Source organism: Tetrao urogallus (assembly GCF_951394365.1).
Source record: "Tetrao urogallus genome assembly, chromosome: 4".
Lineage (NCBI taxonomy): Eukaryota > Metazoa > Chordata > Aves > Galliformes > Phasianidae > Tetrao > Tetrao urogallus.
This window is the reverse complement of record NC_136817.1, coordinates 15,452,688-15,467,219: the sequence shown is the minus strand read 5'-3', so window position 1 is coordinate 15,467,219 and position 14,532 is coordinate 15,452,688.

Below are 14,532 nucleotides of genomic sequence, written 5' to 3'. Positions count from 1 at the left end.
GAAAGGGTGACCCAAGATCTAGATGGCTGAGATTGCTCAAAACATCACCATAGGGTGTGCCTTGGAGCTTGATCCAGGTCTTCCCTTTTCTTTGTCCTTTTCTTTCTTGTGCAAGAGATGAAGAAAACAAAGGGGTTCCTTGAGCTGGGGCAGCTTGTTCTCCAGCTCTAAATGTTGTGGCGGGAGACACAGGACCCTGGAGTGTTCAGTTTTCAGATTCTGGGGTTGGGTCTGGAGGAGATCAGGATGCTTATTGGCAATGTGTGTGGGAAGCATGGGGCTTGTGCTATTGTTAACATAATCCACTGAGAGCAGCAATGGCAGTTCTCAGGTTCTTCATGGCCTTCGTAGTTACTTAAAATACAGGAGCACACTGAGGCTTCTCACTTCCCACATATGCTAGAAGAGGAATGGACACCTGATGTCTGAAAGAGCTCTATGAAATTTCCTTCTATGTTCTTTAGCTCACATGTATGACTAAAAGCCAATTACGTAATGGATCTTGGCAATGTTCATTCTATCACTTGAAGCTTCCTTGCTGTCAGCTGTGACAACTTTGAACATGAAAGCTGCTGCAGCCAAGATTTTCAGCTCCTACTTCAGAGATCCCACTCAGGTTGCTTCAGTACAGCAAGCGCCTTGCTTGGGCGCTGGCAGATTATTCACACAGCACGTAGGTGAGCTGTTGTGAGTGTGGGAGGCCACAGGCTTTGGGTTAACAACAGCTAATGAGATTGGTTTGTTGAATACAGCTTGGGGTGTGCTGTACAACTGCTTTTGAGTTGGTCCCCAGCATGAGAAGAGATTTGCTTGAGAATGTTGCTAGGCTTACTTCTGTGGCTTGATAATTTGGGCATCGCTTTGATTTTGCTGGGTCAGATAGAGGTGTATCCCTCAAAGGAGGCTTGCCTGGCTTTGTTCAAAGAATGGGTGGTTACTCTATTTTTAACAGCAGAGCCATGTATACTTTTCAAATGCTGTTTTAGGCTTTCTTGCATTGGGTGAAGCTTTGAGCGCTTGCCATCTCAAGGGCTTAAATGCACTCTCGTTTTCCTAACTGCATTATCACTGGGGCAGGTCTGGGTGGGAGCAGAAGGCTGAAGGGAAATAGTTGTGTGAAAAGCATCGCTATGGGACTGCTTCTGGCTGTGCAGTTTCTGTATGAGCTCCAGGACATTCCTCTGTTCACAAAGCTTTGAGCCTTTGTGAAATAGTTACTGCCTAACCTACATCAAGTGTAGAGCTGGCAGTTCTCATCACTGTGGACCAGCCCTGGTTTGTGATGGGATCTCATGGTATTACACTTCTCACCTTTCAAACCTGCTCTCCTGTGGCTTTAAGTGGGCTACAAGGGATTAGCAGCGGAACGGCTTCTATTCTAGTGAATTGTCACACAATAATTAATAATGGGCTTTTGAACAGGAAACTCAAATTCTTTACCACACAATTGAACAGCAAGCTACCTGGAAGAGTAAAAATTTGCAGCATCAATCAGTATGTTCAGGTCCTGAACAGGGGCAGGACTGTTAGATGAATGGCTGTTAGATTTCTGTGACACATGTTAGCCTTTGAAGTTCAATGAAATATGAAATATGCTAGGGGCAAGAGCAGAAGCCAGCCTCTGCAGTTCTCCATTCAGTGCACATTACACAGGGCCTTCAAGAAAGAAAACATTTCTGTTTCCATTTTCAAGCAATGTCTGACTTGCGGCTGACTTGCTGTATTCAGTTCCCCTGAAGTTTGACGCACCTGAGACTGACAAGTCACAAAGATTTGAAGAGTTTAAGATACTGAAAGGATTTTAAGTTCCAGTACTGCAGGAGCCAGCAATTTGTGGTCCACAGAGCAAGCTCTATTTTGCAATGCATGAGAGCAGGGGCATGTTTAGCAATTTCACCATCGCTGGGTGACAGCGGGAGCTGAGCAAAGCCTGTGCCAGTTGGTGTTGTTCAACTGCACTGAATGCTTTCTCCTAGATGGCAAAAGGCATGATATTACTTTTAGTCTCAACTGTCGAGTTTCCAGCTTTTGCTCTGAACTCCTGATTTATAAAAGCTATTCTGGATAAGCATCAAAATACAACTAAATGCCTAACGTGTACTGACAAAGCTGCTGTTACTAACTAGCTTAATAAAATGGCAGAATTGTTATTGCTCAAGTAGTACACCAAGTAGTGAAAACTAAGAATAGTTAGTGCTGCAGGTAAGAACATAAGATGTTGGCTGGGACTGATGGATGGAACTCGAATTTATCAGCATGTGATGATAATATTAGAATAGAAGTTGCTAGACAGTCTTAGCTACATTCTTCATCTACTCTGTATCATAAGAGTAAATAATCAGTGTTTGTCTTACAGTACACATCGCAGCTGTGTTGTGTCACATAGCCTCATTTTATGGCTTATGCCTTTAGCAATCTAGTGTAGTGCATGTACTAAAGGAAGAAAGTTGCCATAACAACTGAATAAAATCAATTACAGTAATAAGCAATTAAAATCTCATCCTTAATGTTGCATAAACATAACATTTTGCTCATGAATTATTAGTGATCATGCCTCTAGACCTGTATGTTCTGTTCCCGATTTGCAATCTCAACAATTTTTGAATTAATGAAGCATTTCATTAAAATGCTTCAAAGGGCGCTGGTGGGTTGTTTTGTTTTTGGTTTATTTTTTTGCTGTAGTGTGTACATCTTCATTGGAGATGTAAACACTATTAAAATATTCAAATGAAGGAAGCAGTCACGATGGGATTTCCGGAGTGCTTGGTGCTGGCTTCAGTCCCACCTAGTGAAATGAATGGTGAGAAACCTTATCCCGGGCTTAGAAAGGCAAACTTAGCTCCTTGCTCTGTCTCACGCTTTCTCCTTGACCTTCTGTACATTACTGAATCTCTCACTTCCTTTGTTCCTCTGTAGAACAAAGATAGGAATAGCTCCCTACTGTATATCTGTTGTTAAGGATAAATAAGCTGAAAACAGAACTGCAAAACTGTTGTGGAAAAGCAGTATGTGTAAGGATCCAAGAGAAAGCAGAGCTTATAAACGTAGTGCAAATGGAATTAGGCCACCAGCTTCTTCCTAGTGGGGTGCTTAGGTGTAATCCTGTCTTTGCCTTGCCTAGCAGGACTGGTGTGAAGTTGATTGGTAACCTCATCATCCTTTAGTGTTTTGTTAGGACAGACACCCCACGGTAGCAGGAAAGGTCCTGTGCTGTAGTTTCAAGGGTACTGTTTCTTCAACAGCCTTGCATGTACGCCTAGAGCTTCACCCAGCGTGCATTACACATGCACCAAGCTAATGAGGGTTGTTCAAGTTATGCAACAGCTGACATGCAACATCTCTGTTTACTTTACAAGGGCCTGTATGCTTGTTCTCTGAGAATTTCATGTGGCTGGGGGTACAATTTTTCAAAGGTTAACCCAAGTCTCCAAAGAACATGGAAAACATTGCTGTGGTCTGCATCTGTCTTCTCATATTCAGTGTTTGAGCCAGGGATATGTGGACTGTTCTTCACCCAGAGCCCGAATATTAACTGTTAAGGGGCAAAAGGACTTGAGGTGAACTCTGTTCTTGGCATCCTGTCATTCCGAGATTACAAAAGCAATGGCCAGTAGCCTCACTTTGTTTGTGGTGCAGATGATAAGAAGCCAGGTGCAGATGACTTGCCAACCCCTTGCCCAAGATATTTGCATGTTGTCAGATCAACAGGAAACTTGGTTTGTGAAAAAGAGCAAAGTAGCACACTCCTCTCCTAGGAATGCCATTTTCCCAATTCAGCTGTGCTTTCATGTGAGAATCACTGTCTAGTGCATCCAGAGGTCATCTGCCTTCTGTCCTTTGCTTTTCTGAGCTTGGATTGTTTTAAGAGATATAACGCTGCTGTCTCTTGCCTGGCTGGCCAGCTGGGGAAAACCACACACTCTCTGTGCTGTCATTGCAAAATAAGACAGATACTTACCTGAGTTATGCCATCAAACATGACTCAGTAGCAGGAATTTGTAGTTGCTCTGTCAGGATGTGTACCTCTGTTGCCTCCACAACCTACCATTACCACTGGATATAGTATTCCTTAGAGCCCAAATTAGGGACTCACTCCCGCACTTCCACGTTAGTTCAGCATTATTTGTCTCAAGAGCTGGTAAGGCAAATCCCACCCAGCAGGGGATTCAGCTTATTGATGCCCTACCTGCAAAATGAGAATACTCCCCCATTACCTTTTTTTGTTGTCATTATTGGCATGTTGCTGTAGTGTATCCAATTACCATTTGCACGTAGCAATAGTAAAGATCTCACCTGGTACCTTCAAATACTGCTAACACACAAAAGCTCACTATAATTAATGTTTATTTTGCTGGCTATAATACTCTGAGGTTTCTTATCCTCTCATCTACTAGCTGGTTTAATAAACAATTTCTGTGGTAGTGCTTAGCACTCTTCTCAGGTTTCTGGCATGAATACAGATCAATTCCTTCTGGGGAAATAACAGTGACTTTAATTTCCACTGGTGTCTGATCTTTGAGACAGTGCCTTTGCTCCTCTGCTTTCTCATAGCAGTACCACTTAACTCCTGAATGCTGACAGTTAAGCATAATCTTTCAGCTTTTCTTTTCTGGATTGATTTAACACCAAAAGTTTTAGCCAACAGCTCCTGGAAGTGTGTCCTTGTGCACCCTCCACTGCTGGCCTCCTCCTTTCATCCACCAAAGGCATCAGGAGCTGGGGCCAATGCTTTTTTCTTGTCCCCAGCTTCCTTCGTTCTGCAGGGGTAGTTCAACTTTCCCAGGACATGAAGACCTCAGAGAGATTAAACCTGACACTTGGCTGCCTGAACAGGGTTTGAACCTGCTGCTACAGTTGTCTTCTGCCATCAGATAGCAGCAAATAGCTTTTTGGGATTTAGCTCTAGATAGTTCATAATACATTTTTAACTTGCCAGGCCAGAGTTACAAGGCGTTACACAGGTTCTTAGATGTGTAGTTAAAGAAAAAGCAGGCAATTGACCTGTCAGGTGGTGAGAAAAGGGTGCTGTAGAGGAGGCCTGTTCCTGATTTGATCAGCTAGGCTGTGGCAGCTGCTCATGCAGAAGAAGGTAAGCACAAATGTTTTGGGGATTAGGTGCCATTAAGTGGGAAGTGGGGCCAGCCATTTCCATCCAGAGCATTGCTGTTTAATGTCCGTTTTAGAGTACAGTTCCTTGGGATATCACCTCTCTCTTCCTAATGAACCGCTTTGCTTCCTTCTCATCAGCCTCTCCAAACAGAGATGGTGTCTTCCTAAGACAGAAACTTGCAGATGACTCATCTACATCCCATTAGCTCCTTTAGGGGACATTTATGTCCTTTTGGCATAGGTAGCAAAGGAGGCTGCTGGATGTATGTCGTTTGACCACTCGACCCAGCTATTAAAAGCAATCTCCACTTAGTTGCTGGGTCTAAAGGTACAGCAGGCTGTGGCTGCAGCTCAGGGCGCCATGTTGGGAGCACCAGGTGAGGCAAGGCCACTGGTGTGAGTGTATCAAGGACGTGAGTGTGAGGCCTTTCTGTGCACACTTCAGCAGTCTGGATGAAGATCTTGGTACGTGGTATTTCAAAGGGCCCTTGGGGTGAGAAGGAAGCCAGCAAACACATGCTGCAGCCCTGGAGAGGCCTGAGCTTTGCAGGCATACCCTGAGGGGAACTGAGGATGTCCTTTGTGCCATTTCTTGCCGCCATCTCAGAGTAGCAGGTTGTTGTCCAGGTAGGAACAGCAGCTCCTGACTACATGGCATTGAATTATCTTGTAAAATCTGTAAAATCTCTCAGTTATTTTCCTTTTCTTTTTTTCTTTTTGATGTTGGAAGGAGAGTGCTGAACTCTTATTTTGTGTACAACTTCCAGCCCTCAAAGATAAATCCACACTAATTCTGGTCATAAATCATTTTCTCTTTTACTGAGGTTCTAGCTTTTATGTTGTTGCTTCCTTTAGATGTTTCCAGTCAATTCTTCAGACTCTGTGGAGTGTGGCACATTTAGGTCTGTGCTGGCAGTGGCTTGATGTTGCTGCTATGTGTTGAGACTACATCTTCTGACATTGTTTCTTCAGCTGTTAACAGGATTTTATTTTTTCTTTAGCAGGCAACAATGCTCTGTATCTGGTACTTCTATGTAATGGCCTGTGTGTCTTACATTATACAAAAGGCAAATAGAATGCTTTGTGAAATGTATTGCCTCTTGGAGGCATTCGGTTGTCAGCACAGGAGATCAAAGCCCTTTTTCAAGTAGCTAACAGCAAACTTCTGCAAATGCTGACGTAAGACCTTATCTTAGCTATAGGTTTTGAAAACAAGCAAGCAAAACTGTCCTACCTTACTGTGGGCTGAATTAAAACAAAGGCAGAATACTCCTGAAGTTCAGGAAGTCTCAAATTAAAATCTGTACTTTGAGTCAGAGCTAGTCTTCCCATTTTCATTTCAGAAGAGGAAATATCCTGCAATAGGTGGAGCCAGAAGTGGTGTTCTCAGAAAACAGATTCCTACACAGCAGGGAAAGAAAAAAAAAAAAGAAAAAAAAAAAAAAGAAAAAAAGCAATAAAACATTTGTTATTTATGTCATAGTTAGATAATGACAATACACCTGCACTTGTCAGGTTTGCCATCACACTTATCTGTTTCCACATTTTGGCCTGTTTTTATTCATCAGAAACCAAAGCTCAGAGGTTGGATTTGTAATTTTTTTGTTCATCAACACAAGGAGTAGTTGCAGAGCAATGAGCTTTTGCCAACAGATACTTTTGCTGCAACAGATGTAGCCCTATGGGATACTGTTGTTCTCTTAGCCATAAAGGAAGTGATCGAGACGTACGGTGTCTCACACGGCCCATGGTGTCTGCATCCAGCCCTGTGAAGGATCTGCTGTCTTTTTCCAGTTATTTTTCCATCTCCCTGACTTTCTTCAGTTCTCCTACAAAGAGATGGAAAGGTAAAGCCTCTGGGAGCGCGGCAGAACCTGTGCTTGCACGGGAAAGGAGGAAGGCTGAACATCTGTCACAAGCCTACAAAATAGCCTGCTGGGAGGGGGGGGGGAGGAGGAAAGGGCAAGGAGAAACTATTAAGATATTCCATTGTTTAAATTTAGAAGAGAGAGGGCTTTCTAATTCATAAATAACAGCAACTAATTTGGGAAAGACTGGGTGGAAGTGAATGGAGTCAAGACAAAGACTAGGGAAACGGCAGAGGTTTTTTTCTGTTCTACTATCTACAGTTGATAGGAAATAGCAGGAAAGTGCTTTCCTGTAGAGAAGCCCATCAGAGAAGAGATTGTAGGAGGATAATAGATGTTGAGGGAAATGATTTCTTAGCCAGCTTCTCACTAAATCTCTAGGGAGCAGAGGACTTGATGGAAATCAGAGCTTGTGCTCAGCTTCATTAGCATCGTCAGAAGTGAAGCTTCCTCTAATGAAAATAACCTGCAAATAGGGAGAGCTGGGGGGGAAGAGCCTGCCTGCCAGCCAGATAAATCATCTAGGACAGAGGTGTTCAAATTACAGCCTGCAGGGCACCTGCAGCTCAACAAGCCTTTGCTTGTAGCTAGAGAGAGGATTGTTTCAAAAGGAGGTACTGCATTTGTGGGGTATTGAACTGCAGATGAATTTTACCTGATCCAAGTCCACTGATAAATTCAGTGTCTCCAGACACAGTCATGCCTACAGTAGGGCTTTCCTAGCAAGGACTTTTGAAGGCTTTTTGTAAGAACGAATGTTATCTGTACTAAGAAAAATGAAGTCTCCTGAGGCTAAGAAGGAAAATAATTTCATGAAAGTTCTATGTTTTATATTGTGGTTTCATTTACTTTTTCAGTGAATTGGCTTCAACAACTAATAAGACAGTACAAAAGGCATTTTTTCTTACTTAATGTCTATTCCTTACTATTTTATTGTAAGGATGTTCTGCATAGCCTGCTACGAAGCAGCATAAACAGCGAACCCTTGCAGTCTGAATCCTCTTAATCACGGTCAGGAAAAGGCAAGCTCAGGGCTGCCTATGTGCTGAAATGCTAACAAGTAGCAAAATAGTCTGCAGAGTCCATTCACCCTCAAGCTTTGTAAAATGGGTCACTGCAATTGTGCAAGCAGAATAAAAGCAGGGGAGAACCCATTAATCCTAGGATTTTTTTTTTTTTTTGTCCTTGAGCGCAAACTTAGTGCTAAACTCCTTTCTTGAGGGATTGATGCATCCTCAAAGCTTTGCTACAGAGAGAAGAGAGAGCAGCTGACATTGTCTGCCTCTGAATGCAATGTGCTCTACTGAGACATCTGGGGATCTCTGCAAATGTGTTCCCACTTCACTAACACTTTGTGGAAGCAATTTTCTACATGACGAAGGAAACTCATCATGCTCTTCTGGAGTTCCCTTAGCATTCTGCCTTTGTTTCTCAAAGGAAAAGCCCAAAGTTACCTTGCTTGTAGCTGGGAAGGTATGGCGTAGCCCTGTTGTATTTGGGATTACATGATGGAATCTGCAGTAAAGAGAAAACACATATCCTCCTCACAAGTCATGTACTTCTGCAAACTGACACATAGCTCAGAGCTTATGAAGTTAAAGCCTGGAAATTACTGCAGAAAAGGATGATAAAAGATTGAAGGCAAGTAGTCAGGGGGTAAATATCATAAACCCGCTTCTGTCTTCTGATGAACTCAGCTCAGCCTTCCTATTTGGTGCCAATCACTAGACAGCTGAGAAATGCAACAAATTGAGCAGGTGCCTCCATCACCTTCTTTGCCTCCTAGATGGAAGGACTCAACAAGTGACTGGCAGCTGCCAGAGCCCAGGTGGAGCCGGTCCCTACTGATAGCAAGAAGGCCTGTGACCATTTTGTTAGCAGAGAGGCACCTAGGAGCTGAGCTGCAAGAACATGGAGAGGTCAGGGTTTTTGTTTTGTTTATCTCTTCACAGATATACTTATGGGATGTAGACCATGTAAGTACTGTAAGTACGTGTGGTTTTTCCAATTGTTTTACAAGTTGTTTTTGGTAGTGTTGATGTTTAATTTGAATAGGTGTTTATTTATTGATAGCAGTATACCTTAGCTCTGTCTTCTTCCTGATGTGAGTGAAAGCATTTCTTTGCTCAGTAGGGCTGCCTTTCTTTCAGCTACCTGTTGTGAGGTGTGAGGGTAAGGTGCTCAGTGTGGACCTCCAAAGAATGCAAACACATTAGGGTCAGTAAAATTTGACTGACAAGCACTTGAATTGGAATTTGCCAGTTGCATAGAAGCTTTGTAACAGTGCTCAATTTAGCAGTTTTCTAAATGATGGAAAAGACACTTCTGATAAAAGGAGAATATGTTTTCTATATTTACATTGAGGCAAGAAAACTATGCATCAATGAGGGCAATTTGTATCTGTTCTGAATCCATAGTAAAAGCGTTATGGGTTGCTTCTGGCTTGTTCTCCCTGGACAGTTGCATGCTATAATGTGTTTTATTTGTCAGAGCTTGGATCAAAAATGAAAGTAGAGGAGTAAGAAGGGAATGGATGTAGGAAGGAGCAAAAGTGGTACACCTCAGGAAGCGAGTGGCCAGGAACTGGATAGTCTCATGTAGATAGCGTAGCCTCTAGGTTTCTCTATATCTGACCCCAAAAGAGTGCTGGATTTATGGCTTTAAAGCCCCTACGAATTGCACAGACATCTTCACCTTCATTTTAGAAGATTTTAAGAACAGGACTTGAAACAGCATCCTTTACAATAAGACTCCCTTCGTGCTTCAGGTAGAGTGCTATTGGCTGAAAGCACTGATTGACAAACATGTTGCAACTTCATTTTTGCTGTGGAGGAATTACAGAGAACCTGTGACTCTTCCAACCAAATCTTGGGAGCTGGGGACAGGAAGGGGGGAGGGGGGAAAGCAGTGCTCTTCTTTGTGAATCATCTCAAAGCACAGGAAGGGCACTCAGTGTTACCTTCAGAGGTCTGTAACTATTTAAACAGCTGGGGAAAAAGACTTACTGCCTTGGACAGTCTTTGGTGAGATAGGCCAGAGCCCAGGATGTTTGGGTTCTGGAGGAGGAAAGAAGTTCTGTATCTTCAAAATCCATGTTCTATTATTCTTGTTCCAGATTCCTACTTTTCCTTTATGAAGCATATGATGGTGTCTTTGAACCTGTTTGTCTGTCTTGGTGAAAAACGATATGTGCAAAGCAGAGGTTTTGGTTGAAGATGATGAGTGTTTTTACTTTGTGTTAAGTACTTGTAGCTTGAAGTAACTTCACAAACATGCTAATGCAAGTAATGAATACGTATTGCTGTTCTCACTGAGAGCTTGGCAGGTTCTAAGATCTATCTGGAGTAAGAAGGGGAGTCATGTTTAACTTGGCTTTGTTTTATGAGAAACTGCAACTTCTTCCATGCGTTTCGAAGCAGCAATGAACTGTGAGAATCCCATTGCCTTTAGAGTACAGCAAGGTAGCTAGCCTTTCAGAAAAAGCTACCATATCTCAGTAGCAAAAATAATGATGAGGAGCTGGGATTTTGTAAATAACAAACAAACTCACTCAGGCTTGTGTAACAATGGTAGGAAGTTTGTTGTGCTTTGTGAAATGCTGCGAGGTGGAAATTTCCATGATGTTTCTGCACTGCAAGATGGGGAAGAGGCTTTTGACACCATAGCTGTAGGTGTGAGAGTATGAGCTAGCACACAGTTTGCTTAAACCAGTGCTAGCTGCAGACCTATTACTATGTAGGTCTTCATGATTGTGTTGCTGCTTTAGGGAGTGAGGTTACAACTCCAAAGAAGAGTTTTTCCTTAGCTGTGGTAGTGAAGCAGGCTGCTGCTCTCAGGTTAGGCTGAGGCGAGGCAGGTTGGTGACTAAGCCAGGAAAAGGTGAGCAGGAAGGCATGAGGTTGCTGCTATTTCTGTGAGTACCCCTCCAGCTCAAGCAAATCGGAAAATACCTCCAACCCTCAGAAAGTGAGGAAATAGACATGGAAATCTCCGAGTAGGATGGATAGCTGTGGCCTTGTCTGTTACGGCATGGAAATGATGACTGCCTCAGTTTCCGTTTGTCTGAGATCTCAGGAGTGTGACACAGGGGTGTGACCAGACTTTGCCTTTGCCTCAGTTTGTCCCTGCTCATATCTTCTAGGGTAGAGGTACGTCCAGGGTGCATTTTTTTTCCACAGCATACAGTACTTGCCTTCTGTAGTGTTACTGATGTGGTTTATGATGATGATTTGAGCTGATACCATACCAAGGGAAAGAGCAAACAGTGAGCCACTTGCTTACAGCTGGCTTTTAGTTGTATGTGTGCACTTGAATGCACTCCTGGTGCTGATCTAGGAAGGAGTTCTTTAAAAGGTATTGAGCACTATGACTTTACACTCTTCCCCAGTCTTATTCAAGTCAGGCACAGAAAACACCTGGGGTGAGGCGAGGCCTAGCATAGATCTACAATGAATCATGCTGTTGTGGTGTTGCCTACTGCATGGTGTGACCTTCGTGTCCCAATCGCTGAGCTCAGGGCAGGTAAACATTGTCTGCCTTAGAATGACAAGGCGAAACAGCGGGGAGAGTCCATTTCAGTTCTGTACAAAGGCTTGACAAGTACTGAAGCATATAAGGCTTCCTGTGCATTAGACTGAAGCATTGCTTAACTAGTAGCTTGGGTTTGTTTGTTTGTTTTTTTTCCAAGGTACAAAAAATTCTGGCTTTTGAAGACGTGTATGAAAATGCATTTCCTCCACCCATGCTCATTGCCTGCTGTTTGCACTATGCAGGGACAAATCTTGGTAACTGTTGGGGAACAGAGGACTTCGGGCTAACTTAGAAGTTTCTTATAAGGCTCACAGACATAGCCATTAGGGTAATGGTACTGTGCCTTTGCCTCCTTCATCTTTTGTCTCTGGAAGTCTTGCACTGCAGGCTTATGCCTGTGGTACTGTTTAGTAAATCAGTATCTAACGTACTGGGGGAAGCATGTCTGCTGGAGATCCCAAATGTATGCTCTCCTGGCGTTTAGACACAAATGCAATGAAAGCTCTGCCCTGGCTCTCCAGCTGTTCCCTGTGGGAAGCCTCAGGCACTGCAGAATTTCTGTTATATTCTGCACACTGGCTGCCAATGGCACTAACAAGTTCCAACTGATTTCCAGGTGTGCAGCTGGATGGTCACACATTTCATCTCATGATTATTTAAGGGAGAGAGAGAGAGAAGGAGAACAGGAGTTAGATGTGAACTAGCTTTTTCATGCTTTTAACAGTATTCTAGGTATATTGGTAAGAAATCTCCCTGGACTGGGGTAAAACAGCAGTTCTGCTTTCCTATCTGACTTCTAGTGCTGAAGTTTCTGCTGCATCCAATATCACAGCATAGGTCAGCAGAAGCAGTCCTTACAGTATATATTACTTAATCTTGCCGATTACAGTTAGGGCACACAACTATACTGATATTGTTTCAGGCCGTGCATACCATAAACGTTTGTTCTGGTGAACTCAGAAACAACTCTGATATTTTAGGCTGCTTCCAAACTAATGTGTGCTGCAGCAGTCACACCTGCAAAGGTTTCCAGGCATACCTGTGAAGTAGGGTGCTTTGAAAGGAAACCTGGATTTCAGCGCTCAAAGCAGTGCTGCCTGCAGCCCCTCTATGTCTGTTACTAGGGCTATGTGTTGACAGCAGGCTGTTTTCCTTGATTGTTTTATTATCCTGTGACCTTTAGCCAGCCCTACGGCAGCATAGAGGAGAGGGAGCTTTTCTGTCTACAGGTCCTTTTCATCTGCTGGGACAACTGCAGCTGTCTTCTTCAATCTTCCCTCAGAGGAAGTTCATTGTATGTTGCTGCAGGCTCTGTGGGGGTCTGACAGGCATTTCTAGATTTCCAGCGTGCCTCTGTGCCTCTCCCCAACCAAAAAAACCTTCTTTGCAGCAGAACATCAAGACAAGCCAGTTCCACGGGTTGCCTGTGCTCCTGCCTGGGAATTGAGCAAAGAGCTCTGAGCTGAGTGTAAGAAGTAAATGGAGGGCTTCTCCCCCTCACCTCCTCTCCTTCCTTCCTCTTTTATTTTCCTTTTCTGTAGCACTTACGATAATATTAAAACATCACCCATACAGTCCACCTGCTACGACCATGACCTTTTGCCTCTGTTAGGGTCAATTATGTCCCTCCCAGGCCATGTAAAGTTGCACTTCTCGCTCTTTTTCTTTTTGTAACTCTGCTGTTATAGTGCTGCCTGCAGCGCGAGTGCCTGTCGCTCTCTAGTGGTGCTGAGGCTTGCAGGGAGCCCTGCTTGGCTGCAGCTCTTCTCAGGGCTGCTGAATTTGGACACGTCATTGGAAAGGGTAAAGTAGAAACATCAATGTGTGCTGTCTTTACATCCCTGCCCAAGACTGGTGCAATGGAATAAACCAGTAACTTAGGACTTTGAAACATGTATTTACTGGAAACACTGATCTGCTTGTTAATCCAGTGGTGTCACTGCTGGGTGAGAACCTTGCTGGAGCTTTTTTTTTTTTTTTATAGAGCTTAGTTATGCCCTTGCAAATCTAAGTCCTGTGTGTACGTGGTGCGGGTATTGAAGCTGTACATCTTCCTCTGTCCCATGATCAGAGGGAGAAGGAAAGTCCCTTGTTATGCACATGTGTTGTGCGGACAAATTATTTCATGTGGGAGAAATGCCTTTCTAAGCACCTCCTGCATGTACCACTTCCACCTCCCATGTCGCCAAAACTGCTGTGACAAATGGCCACAGCAGGCTCCCTCCAGTGCTATCAATATCTGGTCAAATGTCCTCAGCAAATACAGTGGAAAGTAAATCTCCTGTCTAGAAAAGGAAAACCACTTTCTATTCCTAATGTCCTACTGCCTTGGCTCTCTACTTCTGGTTTCTGCAGCAAGGCCATAGCTCTGTTGTGCTGTAGTCTGTGTTGGCAGAGGGGAAGGCTATTTACCTTGGGTGAGCACAAGAAGGGATTGCCCTGTTCAGCAGCCTGTTCTGTTTTGCCGTGTAGAACCAAAATATGAATCCTAAATACAACTCCAGATTCAATTTGAGCAGCAATCTCAATTGTTTGAAGCCAGAAGTGCATTTTATGAGCAACTCATTTTGTTGGAAACTGTGCTTAAGTACGGGACCATAATCAAATAAATCTGGGGAGGCTTAGCTTGGATCAGGTCACTGTACGCCTCATTTGTGAACCTTTAAAACTTGTCCTTCAAATTACTGCAGTCCCTGGCTGTTTTCATGCTGTTGTTTGGATGGGGAGAACAGACCCCAAAAAGAGAAAGATGTGTTCAAGTAGTTTATGTGTCAAAGAACCCAGGTTTTTTATAGGACATTGTTTCTGTTTTTCTTCTCTGCTGTCTGTTCATCTCCATCCTTCCTTAGCACACAAAGAAAAGGAAGAGGCTTCTTTCGTACAAATCCAGATGCAGGCAATGTTGGGAGTTTCTTGTGCACTATGCTGCATGCTCAGCAGCAGAAAAAGGTAAAAGACTTACTGAAACAGATTAAAGTAAGTTTTCCTCAGGTCCTAGTTGTGTCAGACTTTCAGAGACAGCAGT